The sequence below is a fragment of the Coturnix japonica genome, chromosome 24 (assembly GCF_001577835.2).
Source record: "Coturnix japonica isolate 7356 chromosome 24, Coturnix japonica 2.1, whole genome shotgun sequence".
In the NCBI taxonomy this organism is placed as follows: Eukaryota; Metazoa; Chordata; class Aves; order Galliformes; family Phasianidae; genus Coturnix; species Coturnix japonica.
Genome location: NC_029539.1, coordinates 2,764,611 through 2,786,944, shown reverse-complemented (window position 1 = coordinate 2,786,944; position 22,334 = coordinate 2,764,611). Strand labels below are relative to the sequence as shown.

The 22,334-nt window shown below is 46.0% G+C and overlaps 2 long non-coding RNA genes across 10 annotated transcripts in view; one reads left to right on the top strand and one right to left on the bottom strand.

Moving 5' to 3' along the window:
* Positions 1 to 18,027, bottom strand: part of LOC107324204 — a 66,253-nt gene extending 48,226 nt beyond the window's left edge. For 2 of the 3 annotated variants that reach the window (XR_004309611.1, XR_004309608.1), the window contains exon 1: positions 1,429 to 1,542. This is a non-coding gene — a long non-coding RNA (uncharacterized LOC107324204). Of the gene's footprint in view, positions 1 to 1,428; positions 1,543 to 16,485 lie in introns of those variants that run through there. The other variant, XR_004309610.1, reaches the window with a different exon arrangement.
* On the top strand, positions 802 to 18,375 carry LOC107324202. 7 transcript variants are annotated; one of them, XR_001559442.2, is made up of 3 exons: positions 802 to 1,370; positions 2,332 to 14,143; positions 14,558 to 18,375. It is a non-coding gene; the product is annotated as an uncharacterized LOC107324202 (long non-coding RNA). The 7 variants fall into 7 exon arrangements; XR_001559438.2 differs by having other exon boundaries at positions 2,332 to 14,148; XR_001559444.2 differs by having other exon boundaries at positions 803 to 1,370; positions 2,332 to 12,144.
* Positions 18,376 to 22,334: the final 3,959 nt, after the last annotated feature.

The following is a 22,334-nucleotide window of genomic DNA, read 5'->3' as shown; positions in this document are numbered from 1 at the left end:
AAGTGCTGGTCAACCACTTAGAAAACATGAATTTCAATCAAGGTCTGCCATTCTCTACCCCATGTCCAACCTTTTGGTGCTGGCCCAATGTTATCTTATATATACAAACTCAACAGCCCTGTGTGCCTACAGACAGAAAGGTCGCACGTATACAAATAAATAAATATATTAACATCTTCCTCTACTAACTTGTTTAACATAAAGACCTTCCCAAGGATAGACATGGTCCTTAATGAAAAGACCTGCAGCATCCTGGCTGCTCATCATATCACCCTTCATGACACCAACAGACATAGTGCGCTTCAAACAGCCCTGGAGACTGCACCACTTCCCACCCACTCCCGGTTCCTCCATCCCATGCCCTCACTGCAAGGACATCCACCCTGGACCATCCACCTCTACCTGAAGCCCACTCTCCCCATGGTGGGGCAGGTCCTCTCCCAGCTCCATCCTGTAAGAACCCAAACCACTTCCATGCTTATCAGCAAAACGCAATCACATCACCACGTCCCGAGGCATCTATTCTGCTCCCATTACAGCAAGCGAGAATTCTGACACTGGTTTAAGCAGCAGTGAAAGCTGGCTGATGTACAAGCAGGTCTGACAGGTTGCATTTTTGCTCCCATTACTATGATGGGCACGAGGGTTCATTCCCATTTTCTTCAGCTGGCATTCGGTCCTGGATTTCAACTGCATCTGTGGTTGCATTGCTGTGAAATGTATCACTGCTTATGAGTCACGTTGCAAAGGACACGTTTGTAAACTGACCCACCATTGACAAAAATCCTCTTTCTTCATTTGTAGGAGGCGAGATGAGGCATAGGTTCCTTGTCTGATTCATTTCCTGAGGAAATTTTTACTCCCTGCATCTTTTTCAGTCCTCATTCAGTCAGAGAGTAGCAAAGTGATTAATACCAAATCCATGCCTGACACAGACTGGAAGAAAGATGCAAATTCTTTTAAAACCAGCGCTTAATTAATGGCTTAGCAAAACAACCCACTGCTAAAAAACGTGTGGGGTTATTTTTTTGGCTTCCCCTCCCCTCCTTCCCCCCCTTTTCAGTTGACAAGCTAATTGCAAGCGACGGCACAACAGCAAAACGCACCAAGGACAAATCCAGCACCCTTCGAAATCGACCCCTCGGAAGGAAGAATTAACAACCTGGACAGAACTGCAGGCAACTTCAGCCCTCCTGCATCTGCTGCTCGATCACACTCACTCACAGCCAGCTCTGGTCCTTCCTCACCACACTGCAGAAATCCTAGGAGAGATGCGTATCTAACACCTCAGACAAACACAGACAGTGACCAGAAAATTAAAACTGCCAGGAATAAAAAGATAACACAAAGAGAGCCCTGAGGAAACTGCAGTAAGTTTTTCTTGACCATTTTTATCTACCTGATTATTCATATCAAGACAGTACTAACCAAGTCCAGATCGGGATGGGGATGTAAGCAGTCCCTGGGGTTGCAAGGCTGCTCAGAACTTGGCTCTTGAGATCAGGCTCATTTCTCCATGTATGAGGGTGGTAAACGTTACCCTGAAGAATTAGGGGGAAAAATGAGCCCATCCCTTCCCTTCATTTCTTCTCCCTCTCTCCCTCTTTCTCTCCACATTCTTCTCCTCTTGTCTTTCTCCCTGCGAGCACTGAATGATGGGATTTTTGACATCAGAGGAAAGTCATCCCTTCTCCACTCCCCCAGCTCCCCTCTGCTTCCTCCTTATGCACGTCCGTCCGCCTGCATGCTATATCCCTGCTCAAAGAACGGGATCAGCTGATCCGACCACAGCTCCATCTCGCTAAGCATCCTAAATCCTGCCCACAGCGACCAGACTGACTGGTTCATTCACCCTGGCAGCCTGCGACCAGCAAGCCTTTAAAGCACATTTTGTAACTGCTACATAGCTGGCACCAACTATAGCAAAGTCATTGTTTAGTCAAGGTAAAGTGACCTCTATTTACTGAGCTCAGCTGCCCATGGGGAATAACTGGATTTGAGATAAGTGAAAATTTGCTGGGAAAGTTTCACTTTGGCCGGGCTGATGCTTACTACAATAAGCTAAATGTTTGGTCAGTTCATGCCCTTTCTCCTGCAGTTTCTTCAGCCCTTTGATTTATTATCTGTGACTAGACAGCAAATGACCCCGTCCAATTTCAGCGAGCCTGTGGTAAGCCAAAGACAGAAGAGAGATTTGTTTCACCGAGTGTATTTTCTGATCCCAAATAAATACCCTGTTGATTACCCTAAGCTGCCAGGCACCTGCCATAAGTTGTTTATTCGTGCATTAAAGAAGAGCATTAACCCAATCTGGCCATTCCCTCCACGCAGCCTCCCACGTCTCCCTGCCATGACGGCCAGCAGCGGTGCAGCAGCGCACGCTGACTCCAGCTGTGCAGCAGGGCTGGGGAGCCCAGCACCACCCCAGGAACCGCGTCCGCAGTGACTCAGGCGTGACTCAGTCATGGCGCTGCTTCGGCTTCCTCCTTACTCCGGGGGGTGGAGGTAGGAATTTCCTGCTGGCCCCGTCCTTGTAAATCACCACGTCCTGTTGCAGCGGTGCTGCTGGTAGGGTCAGTGAGTGGGAGAGCTGGAGCTGCCTCATCACCTGCATGGGAGGAGGAGGGATGGGGCACATTGCTTGCCTGGGTGTACGCTGAGATGATGCTCAGGGACAGCATGGCAGGTCCATGGGTCCAACAGCCCCACATCCAACCTGCAGCATAGCCCTGACCCCTTTGCAATGTGCGTACAGCAGCATAAGAACCCAATAGCCATCCTACAACATCATGAGTCACTCTGATACAACCCCAGCTGATTTCTCATTAGGGTCCTTTCCAAACTGTTCTATGATTCTGTGAAGACAACATCAGAGATGAGAAGAGCATCCAGTCCTACGTGTCTGCATGGCATCCCCTGCACCTGTGCATTTGAAGATGAAAAGGAAGACATTTGGTGGAGGCTCTTGGACAACTCCACCAACTCAACAGCACCCTGTGAAAATCTGCCCAGCTGTCATATAGAAAAGCTGAGTTTAATAACAGTTGTGGCTAGAGGGACTTCCCTATTTGCAAAAGAACCCAAAAACGTGAACAAGTTGTGCCACAGTAACATGGAGAAAATTCAAAGTATAACTAAGAGAAAATGGGTGACATGTAATTGGAGAGGGAACCATATTAGCCTTGTGGAGGCCACCTTCCAGAACAGACCCAACCTGTTCACTGATGACAATCCATCTTCAGAGGAAGAAACTGAAGGAATGAAAGGAAAAGAAGGATGCTGGCAGAGATACGGAGCAGGACTCCTGGTCACACTCCAGGGATGGTGAGAAAAGACCACATTTAGCTTGCATCAGATACGCACAGCACGTACAAGCTAAGAATGCCACAGGAGTCCTTCCTTCCAACTGTACACACAGAATTAGACTGACAGAGAGTGCTCACCTGATACACAGACATGCTGGATGATGCTTAATTCTTCACTTAGAATAATTGTTTAGTGCCACACAAAAAAAAAAATAATACAATAACATTAATTACACCTACCTGTGAGGGACCAATAGAGCTACCACAACAGGATTATAGCCCTTCAACCACCCAGGTGCTTCAACTATAGCAGGGAAAGATAGAGCAGTGTTCATCCAATGGAGGAACAAAGACACGTGCTTGCAGGGAAATCATGGCCTGAGACTAGGACTATTAAACGTATTTTATATTTCTGATACTGAAGGTGGAGTTTGGGTACAGTCAGAAGATGACAGAATAAACCTGAATGAATTTTGACACGTTCCTTAAAAACGATGGGTTTTGAGAGATCAAATGGTTCCATTCTGACCTTCCCATCTTATCAGGAAGATGATGGATCTTGGAGCATCTTATGGCATCTATCATATCTGGGCATCAAAGACACTTAAAAAAAAAAAAAAAGAATTCACAAGGGCTCTTATGCCTACAGATAGTATAACCAGATACAGTGACAAGGAAACTGAAACTAAATAGATTCTGACCAAAAATAAGAGGCTCGTTTTGAGCAGCCAAAGGCAATTAACCCCTGGAAGTGCTCCTGAAGGACGCTGGGTGGTTTTCCATCACTCAATGTTTTAAAATCAAGGATGGATGTTTTTTTTATCTGGACAGATGTAGCTCAGACAGGGAAGTCTTATGGCCAGCCCTATGCAGAAGGTCAGAGCAGACTCTGACGAGGATCCTGGCTGCCTCCATAACCTGCCCAGCCGTTCACCTACTGACTCCCCAGTGCTGTTCCTGCAGCACATAGCCTTGTTTTCAGTCAGTCTGTTTCCCCACGGATGACCAGACCTGACCCTGCTGAGATAACAAAAAGCCAAAGGGTTCAGAAGTGAGGAAAACAGGAAATCCAAACAGTGAAAATCTCAGCAATAACGTTTCCTAACAAAGACCTTCAGATCTCACTCTCAGCCAGCAGCTGTCTTCATGACGTCCAAAAAGGACGACGTTTAGTGTGATGAAGACTATCTTTCTGCCATTTATTTTTACCCTGTTTATTTTTCTACACTATGACATTTTCCTCATCAAAATCTTGGTCACAAATGAAGCTGCTAATCCAGATCTAAGAAAACATACACTAATGCATGTACTATATACGCTGCAAACCCATGGGCCCACAGGATGCAGTTCATGCCAGATAAAACCAAACCAATACCTGCGACCACCTCAACTCCCCTTTGGGCTACAAAATCATCTGGAATGTTGCAGAGCCTTTGTATTTGTGGAGAGCTGCAAAGAGACACACTATTACTTAATCTATTGTGCTGCAAGGCCTAAGACTGCAAAGCAACTCAAAACATTACTCCATTATCCCATGGAAAAGCAAAAGCAAAAACTGAAGAGAGAGGAAAGTTGAACCTGAAGGAAAGTACCATGATTATCTGCCTTACTGCTTTTGTATTTTAAGTCTTCTCCAAAGAAGACGACATTGCACTACATGCATCCAAACTGCAAGTATGGCTGTGACATCCACTTCAGCTCAACAGCTGTAAATTGCTGTTGCATCTACACCACTGGGTCCTAAGACCTCATCCTAGGTCTTAGCAATGAGTGCTAAGGGAAATGAAGGTGGATCTTCTGTTTTAAGGTTTGGAAGTTGCCTTGCACTCAAATTTGAAATTTCATCGATGTTTTAGGTGAAATTTGACTTTTCTCCCCGGCAGAACAGGCAGGGCACGTGTGTGCCATTACACTGCCATCTAGTGATGCGAGTTCGCAAGGCAAAAGAGCTGGCAAAAGATGGCTGACCAACAGCAAGTACCAGACAGAGCCCAACGTGTGGAGGAAGGGCCAGAATTAAGTTCAATTAAATCATACCGAGAGAAATGCAAAAGGCACAGCCAGTGGTGGCCCTCAAACTCATACAAGAGAGACAGACATTATGGTGCACAGGATAACAAAATGAATGCAAGGCTTGGGGCTGCAAAGAGGTTCATCCATGATCCAGCTGCTACCCGTCACAGGGCACGTTTAGAAAAGACAACTACAAGCCTCAAAATCCAGCTGGGTTTGTTCTGCCAAGCTCATGTTCAAGCAATGACTCCATAGAAGTTTTTCAAAAGAGCAACCCTCTTTCACGCTCCTTGGTCATCTTCCTTCCAGCTTTACTAGATTATTTCTCAGAATAACACCCTCTTGACCTTCACTCAGTTGTATCAGGGTATCTGGGCCAAATTTCTTCTCTCTGTAATCGATTTTGGTGGTTTCCACCACAGACCATTCTGACAGTCTCTATCCACAGCCATCACTACGGTCAATCAGGATCCAAAAGGGATTTACTAAGCAGCACATTGCACCGTTTACAGACATCCCCCCTGCTCAAGGACTGGACAGCAAAGCTAAAGCTTAACACATGAACCTGATGTGAACTGACCTTTATGAGTCAAAATCCCAATCCCAACGTTTTACTCATCTTGAGGATATTTGTCCTCAGTGGTATGTGTGTCAGAGGGCGTGAAAGTGAGAGTGCCTTGAGGTTAACAATTGTTCGTGCTCATAGTGGATGAATCATATGATAACACCACAGCAACATCCTGTATAATTGTTGGGAGCCTCTATTTCTGGCAGCGTGTCCCTACGCTGTCTCATGGGTAAATGTTATTTGTGCTTTACTGTATAAAACCAAAAGCAAACAAAATGATACAACGGGACACTCTTCTGCAGGCACTTGCCAAAATCACAAGTGCCTAATTGAGCCTCCAGTTACCCGCTCCAATGATAAATTGTGTGATGAAGTTAATAAGGCTGAGATGGAATATCTCTTTTCTTCATGTGATTAGTGTGTGAGCAACTCTCCACATGTGAGTAACAATATTTGTGTTTCCTTAGCCACAATTGAACTCAGTGGGACTATCACATACATAAAGATCTGGGACGTTGCTTGTGAGGCAGTGGGTGCTGAGGGAACAAGCATTGCAGGTCAGAAGATTTATGTTTTCCTTCTGCATGACTGTAAGCAAGTCACTCCCCCCTGTTCTCTCTCCCTTTTGTCTATTCAGATCTACAGCGCACAGATTCTGCTGCTCTTTGAGCAACGGGGCTGCACCAAGAGCATACCCAGCTCACTTCACATCGGGAAACACAGCGGATGCTCTTGCAATCCTCACACTTAGGGCAGAGGACAGTTCTTGTTAGCACTCATAAGGTGATGGCAGGGTTTTGGCCGCTGCCTTGTGACACCAGTTCCAAAGCACAACAAAACAACATGCTGGCAAATGCAATTAACATCCCATCCTTCATCATAGAAGCTTCAGGTGGAATGCCCTGGGAAAAGCTGGGCGAATGGCACAGCCAATTTCTTTGCATGGAAGGGAACCAGGGAAAACCTTTCAATGATATAAAACTGTAACATTTAAGGCAGAGGAAAAAATCTTCCTCCAGAGGATTTCAAAGTATGGGTCTGTTTCTCAAAACAGCTACATTGAAATCCTTGAAATCATTGAAATCCCTGCCTTCTGTTTAGCTCTGATAATAATGTACTTTTCAAACGCCACCCAAGTTCACCCAAAGATCATCACTATTATTTTCCCACTTCCATTGGAAATGCTTGCAGTGCTACCTATAGAAACGGATGGGATACTCACATTAATATGATTTTTAGAACCATTTTGGGGGTCAGCCACACACCTTCCATAAAAACAAAAGCAGGCTTGCTCACTTTAAATTCTCATGAGGTTAATTTTAAGGAAGTCTTTAATGTCATGTTAAAGAAGAAGCAGGACAATGTTAGAGCGCAGGGCTTGAAAGCTTCCCATTGCAGTGGGAGCAGATGAGCATTTCCACACGTGCAGCCCCGAAAGGAGCTGCTCTGCCTTCAGAAAAGACTGAATTACTCAGTTCTGAGACAAAAATAAACCCTCCAGAATCAAACAAACGAGCAGATCGGCAGCAGAAAACGGAGCCGCTCCACCAGGCCCTGTTTGCTGTTTTGGCTTCCAACCTCGGGGTCGTTGGCTCACGTCTCACTGCATCCACAATCCCCACTGATCCCACACCAGCCCCCAGTCTGGGCCTAACCCCATCCGAGGCTCTGCCCTCCCCATGCTCCAACAAACCACTCTCTCCCTGCTCCAAAATAAGGAAGAAAAAAATAAATAAAAAAAATCCCGTCAAATTAAAAAATATATATCTTCATGGCTGCCTCCTCATTTCCTGGCTGCAGACGGGACCGGAAATAGCTCAATTTCCTGTGAAAGCTGCTCCCAGGGGAACTCAAGGCTGCCTGCAGCCGGCAGTGAGGGCCGGGAGGCTCCGCTCAAGTTCGAGCTGGAAAAGCAGTGCTGCTCTTTAGCAATGGGCACCCAGGATCACAACGTGATGGGGGAAGGAGAGGTGTGAGCAACAGAATAGGATAGGAATAAAGAACACGTGTTTGTGGCCAGGGGAAGTGTTACCACCACCATTCAGCAATGAATTCTATGATTCTATAACTTCACAACCCCCTACAGCCCCCCAAATTTTAAAGGAGAACATCCTTAAGCTGTACTCTGCATGCTGGGGATGTTTGCTCATGATTATCCCGAATGGTGATTCTTTTCCCGCAATGAAATGCAATTTATTAAGACGACGTGAAGGTTGGATTCAGCAGAGTGCAGAGAGATTTAATAGTCCAGAGGGACGGGAGGGAAAAGATGGATGAACATGGACTACTTCTGAGAAACCCTGCAAATAGGTGGAGCAATTCACAATCCAATAAGCCCTATGGGGAAAGCCTTATCTTTCCTTCCTGCTCTGGAAATCCATTCTTCTGTGCCTTTTCATGGCTAGACAAGTCTCTAGTTATCCAAAGAGATGAAAAGTCCAAAGGAGCCCATATCCCTTTTAAGCAGTCACATTAGATTGTCCTTGCAATAGAGAAGCTGAATTGTATGACAGATTTTTTACCATGTTGTCTTTGCCTATAGGAAAAGAGCATTAGTGGCTACGGAGAGGCAGCTTGGGTCACATTCATCTCTCAAGTGTGACCATCTAAAAGTTGGATTTTGGTTCTCATTTAATTGTTTGGGTGCTTTCTGTCACAAATGAAGAGATATAACCAACCCTAAAGAAGAGGGAAACAACCAACGCTATCCGCTGCATCTCAATGGTAGCGGCTTGGTCTCGACACCTGCATTTTAGATGACTAAACTTATTCAAGAGAAACCTCATTCATACAATTTAAGGAAAAATAATAAAACACCATAACACACAGGCCTACCTCCCACTGAAATTAAATAATAACCTCAAAAAGTGGCCAACAGCAACCTCAGGTCACACAGCCAACGTGTAGCTGTGAACCATGGAGTCCTTGGAGCTGGCGCATGAGGAAGCAGCCTTGGACCTGACCTCTACAACACCCTACAGAGAGGATGTTGGTGGACAAACCTATGCTTAGTTTAATCACTGAAAATATCACCTCAACCTGACCAATCAATAACCCAATCAATCTACTGAGCCTTCACAGTTCTTACCTACCGAACATCTTTGCTTTGGTAATTATCAATCACCCTTATGCAGGAAGGTACCTTCAGTTTTTAGAACTGCTTAATCCTTTGAGAGACAGATGAATTTTAATGATTTAGGTTATTAACCTAAAGGTTGATCCAGACTGGGAGGAACAGAATAATTTGTTTAATCATTATTATTATTTATAATTATTTAACATAGGGGAGAAAAATATCACCTTAAATGTCATGGTGAAGCTTTTTAATTGCCTCAGATGAAATTCAGAATAATCACTGCTCTGTAAATGTATACAGATCTAATTTTACATACCTTAAGATGCTGGATATTTATCTGAAAGATGCAAGGAATGTATATTCATTACTGTATAGGCAGTGACAGAAAATACTGGTCTGCCATTTATTGAGAATGAATTAGTCCTCCCAATTCATAACTCTGCTATAATTTGACTTGAGGCAGAAGGAAAAAGCTGAGCAAGGTGCTTTTTTTCTTCTTTCTTCATTCCAGGACTTTAACGTGTCCTCTATGAAGAAGTATGCTCTGTGGATGCTTAAGAACATTAATTTGTGGGGCTGATTTATAGTACATATTTTGGGGAGAAGTGTAGATTTACTTGCATTTCAAACGGTCACAATGAGGGATGCCCAGGAGACGGGGAATTTCAGTAGGTGACAAATAATGGTACCTGGGCCCATCATATGGGGACTATGAGTACACAGGAAATACATGAGACTCGACAGCTTCAAAGGGATTTTTTGTGGGGCTTTTTGTAGCTCACGTAGTGAAGGAGGTGAGCATACACACAAAAACTGCTTCTTGAGATGGATATCTCTGCAGGGCCAGCATCCCAAGGGAATGAAAAGCATAAAATTGGGATATGGGTAAGGCAGGATGGGACTCCCCAGGCAGGTTCTGCTCCTATGCTTGTATTCACACCATCGCAACCCAGCAATGAGGCACCCAGTGTGATTTACTCTCAAATCCAAGTGAAACGGACACTGTTTTCATTTCCACGTGGAAAATACAGCGTTGCTGGAAAACAAACATGACTTAAGCAAGTGTCTGCCCATGTTCTCAGATAATAGCAAGCTTAGAGCATAAGGACATGCGAGCATCATGCCAGTAACTCTGACTCCAACACTGAGCTGATGCCTTGAGAGAGAATACAGTTTACTTTACATCTGGGCTGGACACAGAACCATGGCTGTGTGGATGCACTCAGCCACAGCACCTCTGCAGCTGAAGGAACAGCTTTCCTTCTGACAGGAACCTTCAATAATAAACAGCAGCTCAATGAAGAAACAAAGCCAGAAAGAAAGAGCCATCGGGCTCCCCTGTAAATCAGCAAAGGAACCAAGAGCCCAGTGTAGGGTGGGAGGGCGATGGGCCTCATCACAGCCAAGCTTCTGGTGTTGCAACAGCTCCTGTAGGCACCCCACATTTCTCTGTGCCTTATTCATGCTTTATTTTGCAAAGCCCTTTGTTTTCTGAGCGGAGCCAGATCAAGGCCTCCCCGTTTCCCACCACATACATGTCTCTGTGCCCCCGCTGCTGCTATCAGAGCTGGGGCACAGGCACTCCAAGTGCCTCGTCTTGGGGAAGCATTTGCATTTTCATTGGCACAGGTACAGCATTCAGAATTCTTTCAGGCCAGGCCAATTAAAACAAGCTGAAAACTGCTGAGTGCAGCAGTTTTAGCAAGGATCTGCTTACATTCCCCCTCTGAAAAAAGCAGGGGGCCCACTTTCTGTAACTCTCTCCCTCTCTGCACAGTGTGGGTTTTGCTTTTTTTCCCCTTTTCTTCTTCCCTTTTTCTTTTTAAGGTGGAATGACTTGTGCCCTTTACACGGGAGCTCTAAGAGATGGGTGGCAGAACTCGGGAATGCGGCTTCATTTTAAACCAAGGCCCGGCTCTCTAACACCAAACTGAAGCATGGGAAAAGAAAAAGGAGAAGAAAACAACAAAAACCAGTAACCGTCTCCACATTAACACACTTTACCTCCCTCACAAACCTTGCATGGCATCTTCTTAAAAAGGAACAGAGCCACATAATTAGCAATCAGTTGAAGCCTAAGGCTTTTCTTCCACCACAGAGACTATTCAATGCTTACTGGCCCTACTAGCACACTCTTATTACCCCACGTTTCTTTTTGGACAGCTTCTTTCAAACATCAACTGTGCTGTAAATGCATGCTGACAGGTTAAAAGACACCGTTTTCACTCCCTCGAAGAAAAAAGCCATCCCTACGCTACCAGCGCTGCTTTCGTCCATATTAAGAATCGCCAAGTGCTCCAACAAGATGTGGGGTTTTTGGAACTCAGGGTTGTAGGGAAGGACTGAAGCACATGTGCTCAGTGAATTGGGTTTCTGCACATACACCCTTATCCTTGGAGCTTGGCAAGGAGCATCTAATGGCAGTGACTGTGCTCATGGTGCTGGCCACTGCTCCAAACACCTGCATGCCAGGAGCCACTGTATAAGGCAACTATCATGGAGAGAACACCTACAGACACCCTTGCATCTGCTTGGGTAAAAACAGGCTAATCCAGCAGGGCAAACCACAGCATGGGGATTTGCATTTGTTTTCACCTCCCAGAATGAGGCAGTGTCAGTCTTAGACCAGCTGAATTCATCTGAAATCCATAATATGAGTAAAACTGGGATCCACTCGGAGTTGATTTGGGTTTCAAACAACCACAGAACATGCAGGATTCACATACGGTGATCTTATCTTGATAAGCACTGGGTTTATAGTGCAACCTACACAATACAGCTCATTCCAACGCCTGCACATCCAGGAGTTACTACAGTATAGCTGGAAATGGAATCACAATGCAACACTGCCACATCATCTGCTCACCTAACCACCACAGCACTACTAACACACTAATGGGAGAAGCCTGTAAGAAACGAAACAGGTGACAGTCGGAGTAAACAGTGTAAAATGTGAGACAACAGAAACACCACATTTCTTAGCTCATCCCTGAGAGAAACAATTACCTTCAGCTCTTTTCTCTCTGCTTTCAGAGCCCTGGCTCTAAGAACGAGCTGGCCCAAGGGACCAGGAAACTGGGACATCGTGACTATTCTGGATCAAAACCCTTTTCTTTCTCAAAGGCAGCCGGGATGCCCTCTGCAGTGACCTCCAGCAGCTCAACTTGTAACCTGCTACACAGGTGACTCTAGAGGCCATTTATTGATTTAATTAGGGCAGACAAAGAAAAGACCTAATCAGTCCTTGAAGTACACGGAACATGCGATGAGCACGCTGCCATCCCAGCTCTGTCTGCTTAGAGAAAGCGAGATCAGTGATCTTTAAAAGCTCGAGCAGATCCACAACTTTCATAATAACAGGGACAGGATCTGACATTCACATGGCGACTTACATGCTGAAGCATCCTGAAGTACCTGAAAAGACCATGCAGCTCCACACCTCCCTTCCTGCCCTACTTTACAGCTCTACCTGCATGGTGGCATCTCTTCTCTGCAGGCCTGAAACAACCCCCAGCCCTCTGATCCAAAACCAGCAACGTCTTTTTATCTTATAGAAATCATTCCTGTTTTCTTTATATCACCAGTGAACCTTAATTAGTCCCTACCTTGACAGCCTTCCTTCAGTATAACAAAAACAGCAAACAATAGCAAACAAATATATATTAAAGTATCCTCAATTCAGAGAGACATAAACACAGACTGAACTGAACAGGTGATCATCAAGGGACACCCAAATACAACAAACTACATACAGACAGTCACTGTAGCTGAGCTGTTTTGTGGGTCAGGATTACCTCCACCTGGGACACTTGGTTTTCCAGTGCCATTCTCTAAGGGTATCACCCATTCTCCCACATTGGGATTCTCCCCAGTAGTGCCCTACCAAGCATCCTTTCTTCCTGGCCCACAGGGAAGGAAAAAAAAAAAGAAGAGAATCAGGAAACACTCACTTGGTCATGTCCTGAGCAATTCCCAAGATGCGAATGAGCCCAGACTTCCTGCTGTCCCCTCAAATATGTTATTTTCCACTCCCACCTTTTTTCCTCCTACTTATCTCCCTCCTCCCTTGCCTTCTGAGGCTGACTGAGTCAACTAGTGCAGATTAGATGCCAAGCAATGCAGGCTCTGTACAAAGATTCAACTCCCACAGACAGGCTGGAGAGATAAAAGCAGTCTAGTCAAACACTGTCCAGAGACAGCACAGGGAGAGCTGGGCTTCCAGTGACTCTCACTGGGTGATGTCTCACACTGGTGACTGTCCAGAGTCTGAACTGCAAGGACCAGAGGTGTACACGCTTCTTTCTGGTGCCTAAGTTTAAACAGAAATGAAACAGGTCACATTTTCCAAAACCACTGTTCTTTGGAGATTAGCTCAGCTGATGGAAACTGCGATTCAGAGGTGCAATGAGACAGCTCTCCTCCTTGCACTGCCTTACTGGGACACGAAGGCAATGCCCCATAGGAAACCTCTCCAAAACCTGCTGTAACAGCACGTGCTGCAGGTAGGCAGGCCTGCCCATCCACAGTTGTGCCGTTCAGCCTTCCTTTGCAGTGCTCCCCTGCCATTTTGAGCAGCAGCAGCATTTTCTCCTTGAGTGATGCACAGAACATCACGGCATTTGTTGTGGTAAATAGTTCAGTGGCAAAGTGCCCGTTCCATCTGCAGACCTCCAAATGACCCTGAATGCAGAGGTACGGAAAAGCTTTCCATGCTCATCCAGCCCATCTCTGGTTACATGATAAGAAACGAGGCTGACACAGCAATATAAATGTTACTACTCGCTAAGAATGACCGCGGGTCAGGCCACAGGATCCAGGGGATACCCAGTAACAGAAGCTGTCATATTTATCGCTGGCGTCTTCAGAGCCAGCTTTAGTAGCTGGAGACAGAGCACACAAAAGGACTATTCAGAGCAGCCCATGGTCTGAAATGAAACAGATGCGCTGTGGAAGTTTGCAAACTCCCCAGCACAGAAGGTTGGCAGATCTCTGCTCTGTACCCAGGGCCCATCTTCTTGGCAAGAGCCCTGCACACCCCGGTGCCAGTGGCACTGCTCCTGCTGTGCAGACGAAGGGCGGTCTGGAGGACAAAGCATTCAGCTTGGCAGTTAAAGGCAGGGAGAACTAAACCGAGGCTGAGAGCCCACTCGAGCTTTTAAGCCCTCCCACCAATTTTGGACGGTAAGGTAAGATTTTCTGTTGTTCGGGTGGTTCCTTTTCCTCATTTCTGGCAAATTATTGAGCAGAACGGGAAAGCACATTGCTGTAAAAGCCAGCATCTGACTTCCTTCTAGTTTTACACCACGTAAAAAAGCCAAGGTCAAGGTGCAAAGAATGCATGTAGGGGTCAGATTTCAGAGAACAGTACGGCACAGAGTGAGTTTGATGATCTGGTAAAAGGCAATACAGTAAAAATTGGTAAAAGACCAAAGGACGGGTTTGAAAAAGGTCAGTTTTGTGTCTGGAAAGTGTAAGACAAAATTCCAGTGTTTTAAATGGGGGGGGGGGGGGGGAAGAAAACAAACCCAAAACATTCCAGATTGAAATTAATTTTATACCCTTTCTAAGACCAATCCAAAATGCTTTTGTTCGTAGCTGGTATTTCAGGAATTAGTACAACCAAAGGCACCTGGTCTGGTTTTACGGACTGGAACGCTCTTGGAAAGCAATCAGATACGATTTGGACAAAAACAATGGAGGCCCAGACACAGAGGCTGCCCTGGGAGAGTATACCAGCTGTCTGCTCAGTTTCAAACCTCTAATCATGTTCTTGGAGAGAAAAGCAAGGGGACCTGTTAGGGGTTGCCGAGCTCCGAGCTCAGGGCCAGGTCCAGGCGGTGGAGCCCACGAGAGGGAGTCCTCCCAGCACAGAGGCAGCCCCAGCGCCTTGGACTTGAATTTCTGGCACCCGGACAGCAGTAAATGAGACCGAGTTTCTGAGTATTCACCACGGGCTGGGGATGAGGCAAGTGGATTAAAAACAGTGGCACAAGGAAAGATGAAATAGTGGAAATGGGGAGAGCAGCAGGATGAAGGCTGGCAGTGCACAGATGGGCAGAGCACCTGCTGGCATGGCACGCATCGCTCCCAGGGAATCCAGGCTACTGGTACTGCCTCAAAGCAAAGCAAAGCCTCAGCCAGGAATATCCAAAGCCCTCCTTCAACTCTTAACAAAATCTTTACAAACTACACAGGAGCATTCAACAGCTGGTAGACCGCAAAGCTGCTCCTTCACAGATCGTTCCAAGAGACCCTGGTGCTCTCCCCATTCATTTCCTTAAGCCATGCTTTGTCTCAATGCAACCTGTGACATCACATGAAGATATCTCATTCTGCCTTCCAAGCACCCCAATGAGATGCAGGCAATTACCTGAGCCCTTTGTTAGGTGTCTAATACTCTTGTGCCCTGCAGAAGATCAGCAGTGTTTCCAAAGGTGATTCAGCCCACCCCATTGGCCTCTGTGCTACTTAACATGGGTGCACTGAGCATGAGGAGGGGGGGAAGTCATCCAGCTTTGTGCACTCTACTCCAATCTCCGTACAGGACCTCCTGTTGCTGCCACTAAGCTCCAAATCCAGCGTGCCCCATACAGAGCCCTGGCACGCTCAATACCATGCAGTGGCACCTTGAATCTGTCCCCTTTCTGCCAGACCCTGGGCCCTCCCTGTGATCACAAGGAGAGATGGGCACTCTCAGAGCAATATTCAATCTGTTGGGAGCCTGAGTTGCTTCCTGCACCTTATTTCTCTGCATTGACCCAAAGGTACGTTTGGTGGAACAGGACTGTGACCCAGGACACGCAATCTTGTGCTTCATGTTACAGCAAATCTACAACTAAGAGCTTGCACATGCAGTGTGAGAGAATAAGAGCTGCTCTGGAGTACTTGCACTATAAAATGCTGCACGCCTGAGAGGTTTTTGGACTCCAAGTAAGCCACAAATATGAAGTGTGAATGGTTTACACTGGCACCTGGTCTTCTCAGCAGCTGAATATGCATAAACCATGTTGGAGTTAACCAAAGTAGCGATCAAAGCACCAGGAAGCTATCGTAGAACTGAGCCCTGGTTATGGGAACTGAAAGAAACCAAACCTTTAGAGGAGTGTGATTCAACTCCTGACCACCAGACTAAGGCACAACTGCTCCTGAAGCCACCCAAGACACAGACTTGCACCAATTGCAGATCTGGTCCTGTTTGAAACGCTTTCAAAGAAACCGAATTGCATTCAGTTTCTTAGGAACTGCCTCAGATCTCACATTACCAGCATCCAAAGAGAGAAATCAAAGCACAGCATACTTCAAGGTATGAATCAGCAAAAGAACTCCTGGATTTCTAAGATGGATTTGATAAGCTGCTGTTCCCTGCACTATCATTATTATTAATCGAACCTTTCAGAGATCCCGTAGCATTCTCAGTAAACAATGTCAGAATTCACATCTTTTTCCACACAAAGCACCCATTGGGGTTAATGCAAAATCCATTCGTATGCAGGCCCAGATTCAGCCCTCAGGATGCTACTCACAGAACTCAGAGTCACTCCAGGGAAGAGGCTGCCTGATCACGGTGGTGATTCTATGACATCTGCAATGCACTGCACCGCTCTTGTCTTTGAATACAACTTCAGCCTCGCCTCAGTGATCCCTCCTTTGTGGTGGCATTCCTTTCTCATCCAGCTGCCAAAAGGAGATCTGAAATGAACATCATAAACATTGATTTTTTTTTCCTGCTAAGCATCCAAAACCATATCCGAGATAAACAAACAAAGCAAAACACTTGGCCTGAACCATATCCTGGCTCCAAACAAATCTGGATAAGAAATTTGTGGTTGAGATCTGTCATATTAAACCCAGAGAACTAAATCTATCTCAGATGTGTCCATTTCTGTGATTCCAGGGACCCAAAACATTCTGTGGTTTGGTTAACATCCTTTGCCATCATTCTGAATGTGACTTATAGGCGGGTCTGTGCCATGGGGTCAGGGACACCCCAGTTGTGTATGAGAGAGCTAATCCAGACCCAGAAACACCAAGCAGCATGGAGGAAGATGTAGGTTTTATATGGGCAGTCTAGTTTCTGGAATCAGAGCATCTCTGCAACCCTGTGCCAGAACTACCTTTGGGATCTGTTCCACCCCAAGGACATGCCCTTAGGCCTGGGCACATCTCACTTACCTTTAGGAACCTGCCTGAAGTGCCTCAGGTGAGAGACATCCCCAAGGCACTCCTGCAATCAACAGCCAGAGGTACCTTTGGAGATGCCAATCTCTCGCATTAGCTATAACGCCTTAGGGCAGTTCAAACCCAATGATCTAAGCCAGCCAGTGCCTCAGATCCAGCTTTCCTTTGTGCTCTGTTATCCTGGCAGTTGTTTGGCTCCTGCCCAAAAATGGAGCACCTTGGGGATCTCGCATCATGGCCCAAGCTTTCCAAATGGCATCATCTGCAAAGCCTTAAGGACGTATGTGGATCATCAGTTTCTCATACAGAGCATCTTTCCTTCCCATCGATTTTCCATCACTGCTCTAACTTCCAGCAAACACAAGGGATTTCCTGTGGCATGTGGGACTCGATGGCAGGACATTGCTAAAACCAAAGACAACGAGAGGCTGCAGAGCTCCAAACGTGCCGCACCTTGTACTCGCAGCTCCCACCGAGTTCAACTTTTGCCTAAAAAGAACTAATTAACACTGGACGGCCCCGCAGCAATTCCTCACCCGCTCTGGAGCAGAGGAGCCCATCACTATGGTGATACAACATTAAAGGGCTGGGTTCAAAATGCTTTGCTGGCATGAAGATGAACACACCAGGCCAGAACCGGGGATGCCAGGCGAGCTGCTTGTAACTCTGGAGGAGATGCTCCAGGCTTACCCCAGTGTCACAGAGATTAGCCCTGGCTCACGGCCTTTGAGGACAGCTCCATCCCGGCAGGCAGATGGCTCGCCTTCTCATTTGGAGGGGCTGAATGACTTTCCAAAACCTTTGATTCCTGACTGATGTATTCACTTCAGGAGACACAAAAGTACAAAATCTCAGCATGGAGTGACTCCCGTGCTTTCTTTTTTCCTTCCTTCCCACCCCCCCGCCCTCCTGCTCCTTGTCTTTTCTTTTCTTCTCTCCCTGGACAGTTTTTATAATATTTGGAATGCAGCCAGAATGTCTGTCCTTATTAACTTGGGCTGGCTGTGAAACACCTGCAGCCCATTATAGCGGGAGGATGAAACAAAGTCAACTGTCATAGGTAAAGTAATGACCGCTTTTCTTCCTTTGTTTTAACATACTTAAAGGGACATTCGAGAAGGGAAGGCAAAAATGACATAGCTTCCCCATCGTGCCTGCCACTGACTGGGCTCAATGGAAGACACCGGGTCATATTTTTATCTGATAAGTGACTGCAATAAACAGTTATACCCTCACACTAGTAAGGATCCCAGTTTATTCAATGTGACAAGAGCTCGCTGCATTTGAATAGCGTCTCGAGCACCTTTTCTTAATTTATGTCTTTATTATGACCTGAATAGGTGTCAGGAAGAAACTTCCCTCTGGGCAGGTTATAACTAGACTGCCTACTGCCATTTCCCTCTGATATCCCAACTGCAAACACTGCCAGCTCTGGCCGAGCCTCCTTAATGGCAGCACAAAAAGAGGTGTGGGAAGGGACAGATGCATCCAAATCCCATTGGCAACTGCCTCTACCAGAAGGGCTGCACATCTGGAAGAGAGACCAGGGTACACCTTACCCCAAAGCCCTGCTAAATGATCCCCAAAGACCCACTGGTTGTGGGTCTGCACTATCCATCTGGAGAAGAAACGAGCCCTCCTCACAATTAAAAAGATGTGTTGGTGCACAGGGATGGCTATTACTCCATTCCTGGTTCCTGATGAAATGCAGACAGCAAAGAGATCAAAACATCCCCATTGTTCAGCAGTGCCACAATATATATCTATATCTGCATTGAAGGAAAGGGCACAACCAGACCTCCTGCTATAGATGTCTTAACTAAAGGTGCGTGCATCTTAACAGGGATGCCAGAGAGATAGGGGCTAGTGGGACAGCTCGAGGTCTAAATAATTTATAATGCTCCTGAACTTTGACAACAAAGTACACAGTCTAAATGCAGCTCCAAGAGTTTTGCTGCTGGCAGCAGACTCACTCTCAAAGGACCAAATGGTATTTCAATCCCAGCTGCCCATTCAGTGGAAATGCCACAGTCATGATGTTAAGAGACCCAAGGTTCCTTCCAAAACTTTGCTGTATTTTAATCAAACTTACTTGCCTTGCTGCAAGGCAGTTGAGACATTTACCCCAGCAGCTCATGCTTTCAGTTCTGCATCCAGTGAAGTGCAGCCATAGGGAAAAGAAAGAAACGGAGATGAAATCTTTGTCACCACAAGGGATTCTGCCAAATACTCCCAACTGCTGTCCTGGAGCATGGAAACACAATTCTGTCATTGCACACAGGTCTGACTATTTGCATTTTTAATAATTCAAGAGTTTAATTAGTATCATGGCCTTAATCAGAGGCTGAAAATACAGCTGAAGTCATCAGAGCTTAATTAGCTCTTTAAAAAAAACACTGCACTCTGAAAGCATCTTTAAGATGAAGGTCTGTCCTTAGCTCAGTGACTCGGGGTGCAGATGAACAGAACCTGTTGCTTCTGGTCCCCTGGATCAGTATAACTGAGAATAACTCAAAAATCCCTCAACAATACAAAAGAAATCGGGTGTTTTCCCCTTGTTCTTCCCACAAATTGCCCTATGGACTCAGGAAACACTGATCAGATTGAAGAGAACCTCTGGTTCCATCCCTCAAACTGCATGTGAATTTCCCCCTGAACAGAAAACACACGCTCTTAGCACAAGCACCAACAAGTATCACTGGATCTTCACTCATGTGGGCAGGAATACTGAGAGCAATAACTCTGTATGGCCAGAAAATCACTGCTCAGCAGTGGGAAGCAGGAGCTCACAGTGCTCCCTTGCAGCTCCAGGTAGGGGCTGAAGCACTGAAAGGTCTGGTTGAAGGGATGGAAGTGATCCGCTGGGGAATGACCACCAATATGGGGCTGAGGGGACCTGAAGCCCTGGCAACAGCCATCCTTTTACTCACCAGAAAGATTGATAGCATTGTACAGGACATCCTGGATGAACTTTTTCAAACAATATGTGATTTAATGGTGGGATTCATCACCACCCAACGCTGCGGAGGCCAAATATATAAACAAGTTCAAAAATGGATTAGCAAAACTCATGGAAGATAGGTCAATCATAGACAATTAAATATGGTAGTCCGGATGCAACTTCCAGTTCAGGAAGTTAGTCAGCCTAATGCCTTTCCACCTCTGATTTACTTGTAAAAAGGAAGCCTGAAAAATTCTCCTGATGCCAAAACTGTCCCTCGGCTCCAAGCATTAACTACAACCACAATATACACTCTTTTATTTGGCAGGGGGAGGGGATTACATTTTCATTCAGTAATGATATTCCAACATGCTATTCATCTCCCTTTGCAGCTCCTGGACCTCTGCGTAACCTCCCATCTCCCTGTCTCCCCAGGAGTATCACAAAGAAATTAGTGAAATCTACTGGAAGGTGATAGCAATCACAGATACTGCTAAATTCCATCAAGCATGGAATAAGGAATCCAGTCATTTATGTACATAGGAAAGGTCTGAGCGGATCACACTGTTAAAACATTCTGTCCTGGACCAAAGGAAGGTGCTGGAAAGCCAGGATGGAAAAAATATGAGCTGGTTTGTCCCCAGGGAAAGTTCTTTGTAACCTCAGGATAGTTAGTGCTTGATTTATTCCCTGACACATGCGTGCACAGAGGCTAATTTTATACATATACACAAAACACACACAGAGTACATCACACACTGGGCTGTTGTGTTTCCCCATCCCCTTCGGATCCCATTAAACTCCCACAGGACCCAAAGAGCAGCTCACAGCACAGGTTACCTGCTCTCTGTCCAGCTGCCCTCCTACCTGCTGCACTTCTGCCCCCCTGTCTCATTTTGAGGGTGTTTTGGGGTGTTGCTGGAGAGTAAAAGACAAGATGACAAATGAGCTAACACACAGCAATGGAATGTAAGTGAGTCTCAGCTATTTTTAATTAAGAAGCGATGACAGCTGACTAAATTCCCTGACACTGCAGTTAAAGGCTCCCTGACCCAGACATCATTGGACACTCTCCTATGACCAATATATATTGGTCCCGACGGTGCTTCTATTATTGTCCCCGCCGTCTCGACAGATGCGGGACTAACAAAATCTATGTCTATGATCAGCATGTAAATAGAGAGATAAAAGTGTGAATGCTTATGAGCCAGAGGAGGCAGCAGGTGAGAGGAGGACAACGAAGGTCATTTTCAAGGGAGTGCTGAAAGTGCCAATGTTTGGTTTTCAATAAATGTTCAAAAGGTTTAGACAAATCTAACTGCCATTTTCATTTTCGCTTGGTTAAACCAATGACGGATTGACCATGAGAGAGGCAGAGAGACAGAAAGAACAGTTCCTGCTGTAAGGCAGATAAAAGATAAGAGGTAAGGCAGTGTGATCTGCGGACTGACTTCTCTCAGCCCACAGATCACAGGGAGGGCCCCACAGAGAAAGCTTATCTTCTCATTCCCAGACCAAAGAACCCAGCAGCCTGGTAAGGGAATCTGGATTTGAAGGCCAGGGATACACCTGACTTCACACAAGGATTCCTTAACAGAGCTGAGAATACAGCAAGGTTTCCTGCTCCCACTACTACAACAGGCTGCCTATCCTGCAGTGCAACAGTACACCATGAAGCTGATGCTAGGCAAGGTGTCGGCTCTGCATTGCTTTAGCTGTCTTGGAAAGATGTCAAGAGGAAGATACCAACCACAAAAAGCCAATGCAAAACTCATTCACTTACTCAGGGCTTGCATGGGCAATGAATCCAGCATGATATCACTTTACCTCGAGCTCATTAGGTGGTTTCAATAGGACAGACAAAGAAAAGATGCCCTTCTATCCTCTCCAAAGGATCATGGAGAGAAGGGGTAAACTGGCAGACATGCCAAAGTCAAACAAATCACGTACATACTTGGCATGAGTGAGACAAATACATTAAGGAACATCATCAGGAACTTTCCAGTACAGTTGCACAGAGGGAGGGGGAAAGAGATGCTTTCTGCTGTTGCTAAGACAGTTCCCCCAGCCTTACTCTCTCCCAGCCCAATCGAAGGGTGTTCTCCTCCCATTGGCTCACCAGCTGCATCGAATGATCATGACAGGTTTTCGTCCTCCTCGCCCTATTGGCTTCTGCCTATGGCCTATTATCAGGGGAGAGCAAATCAGACACGTAATCAATAGTTTGCGAGAAGGAACAGGGCTGCACGATGC